The sequence below is a fragment of the Sinocyclocheilus grahami genome, unplaced genomic scaffold, assembly GCF_001515645.1.
Source record: "Sinocyclocheilus grahami isolate Dianchi unplaced genomic scaffold, SAMN03320097.WGS_v1.1 scaffold550.1, whole genome shotgun sequence".
Lineage (NCBI taxonomy): Eukaryota > Metazoa > Chordata > Actinopteri > Cypriniformes > Cyprinidae > Sinocyclocheilus > Sinocyclocheilus grahami.
The window spans coordinates 475,148-477,578 of record NW_015505729.1 but is presented as its reverse complement, the minus strand read 5'-3'; the positions used below and the strand labels follow the sequence as shown (position 1 = coordinate 477,578).

The window sequence follows — 2,431 nt, the reverse complement described above, 5'->3', positions numbered from 1 at the left end:
TTAAATGAAGAAATTACACTTTGTGATTGGTTTTCGGTCATTTGTATTAAACTATACATACATGCATGGTGCTGTTTTGTTTCTAATTGTTTAAGCAACTTTATTAATTATATAAGTGTGGTAAGGTGGGTGACGTAATCCTTTCTCATTGGCGTGTGGTTGTCATCCACAATGGCCTATTAGAACCTGTCTTTCCGGGTATTTAAGACTGGAGTTATACCACCTGGTGTACGTCACTGCTGGGACCGCACCTATGGAGTGCACTTGTATAGATGGGTGTGGAATGGCCATTTGATGCGTTGTGTTGGGTTGCAGGCTGTCCACTACATGTCAGGTATGTGTCTGCTCGTATTACGTGCTGCTTGTTTAGCATCGGGTGATGTTAACCGGTGCTTATTTACTACTTAGCTGTGAAATTCTTCGGTGAAGGTATCTTCCTGCATGAGCTTCTATGCTTGTTATGAGTTGAGAGCAACGGTACAATTCGTGTGGCACAACGATCCGTTTCGGTAGGTGCAATCCATTTTCTCATGCTCCCAAGAAAAGTGATATTTTAGTAATCGCCCCTTTCTTTTTTTCGCTGACACTGCGCTGGTTAGTCGCGGGAGAAGGCGGAAGTGTCTACATTCGGCGTTAAAGGAGGATGGCGCTGCAGTTTTCTTTTGTTATTGTGTCGTCTTTTGTGCTTCTTTCCTTTTGTTTCTTTTCTTTCTTTTGTTTAATTTAAATAACATTGTGTTATTTTCCTGCTCTATATATTTTGTTTCCTGTTTGTTTGTTGTAAATATAACATTATTATTTCATTTGTTATATTTTATAACAAGATATTATTTCTTTATACATATTGTTTTCTTTTTGGTTTAAGTTGATGGATGTACTTTTATTGTGTTATGGAATGTAAAATTTCCTTTTGTGTTTGTTTTAGGCACTGCAGGGCCCGAGGCTGGGAGGCTAGCTGGTAGTGAGTACTGGTGATGGAACAATCGTGTGGAGTGCAGTGTTGTTTGGATTCACGTTTTACTCTGTGTGAGTGGGTGTGAGTGTGCGTGGGATGTACTAGCGTACAGATAAGATCTTCACTTCAGCTAGCCTGCCTTTGCTGCTGGAAAGCCTGTGCCTGTTTATTTGGTTGTTTTCCTTTGTGAGTATGCTTAAATTATTTCTTTATCTGGTGTAGTATACAGAGCTGCCGATATATGGTGTTTAATTGTGATCCGACACGTGACATTGATGCCCTTGAGTGTTTTAATAATTTGTTGTGACAATTTGAATAAAGCGTTTGTACATTGTTTACACGTCTCTTTGGGTTTTACTTAGCCTACGAACCTGTGTCCCTGATTTGGGTGGTTATTTCCCCGTTTCTTTACGGGGTGGCGTAGTCAGTTTTCTTTTGGTTTAGGGGTGTTCTGACTTAGTCGTACATTAACTCTCCTCCCCCTCCCTCTCTGCATTGCCACATAAGGTTTATAAACATTATTTTAAACATTATGCACTTTTTTCAAAGATAGTCATGTTATTTTATTATGCATTGAAGAAACGTGCATACTATTTTGCTCGATGCGCCCTCTTGTGGCCTCAGGAGAGAAGCCAAAAGCCCTGAGACAAATTGCATCGCTCCCTCAAACAACAAACAACTGTTGTATTATGTATGCATTATAGTCTAGAAGCACTATTAGCTTGTTGACTGTCTTCTAACTAGGGTAATGATCCTACATTATAATTCAAAGATGTACAGTAAAAGGATCTTTAAAAGATTAGCCAAACTTGCACACACTTTCTCACTTTTTCTTAGATTTATCAAAAGTTACAGCATCAAGATAAAACTATTGAAAAAGTCTTGGGTTACTTATGTAACCATGGTTCCCTGAGTAGGGAATGAGACACTGCGTCCTCTAGGGGTCGCTATGGGGAATGCCTCGTCGTGACCCGTGTCTGAAGCATACATTGAAAAACACCAACAACACGTTGGCCGGCAACAGCCCATGACGTCACTACCGGTGCGACTATAGCATAAATAAGCGCAGGGAGAACATGTCATTCACTTCTTCGTCTGAAGCTTGCGTTCGAAGCATGGCAGGAAGCCTAGAGGACGCAGTGTCTCGTTCCCTACTCAGGGAACCATGGTTACATAAGTAACCTGAGACGTTCCCTTTCAAGGGAACTTCGAACTGCGTCCTCTAGGGGTCGCTATGGGGAACGGTATATCCACGCCGCCATGCTGAGGGGAGTGCAGGCCAGAACCATGGCGAGCACTAAGTACCAACTTTACCATTTTCATGGTGAGTTGCCCCTGGGACGTCAGACGGCTGTCCGTGATTTTATCCCCTACGGCCAAAGGCTTAGGCTACATACCCAACTTACCTGTTAGGGCCAGACTCCTGGGCCCGGGGTAGAGCTCCAGGCTTGGAATCAAAATGGATTCCTTTAAGGG

General features: G+C 42.2%; 1 long non-coding RNA gene across 1 annotated transcript; it reads left to right on the top strand.

Moving 5' to 3' along the window:
* The first annotated feature begins 247 nt into the window (after positions 1–247).
* Positions 248–655, top strand: LOC107555945 (uncharacterized). The gene is made up of 3 exons (XR_001605226.1): positions 248–334; positions 409–509; positions 600–655. It is a non-coding gene; the product is annotated as an uncharacterized lncRNA (long non-coding RNA).
* Positions 656–2,431: the final 1,776 nt, after the last annotated feature.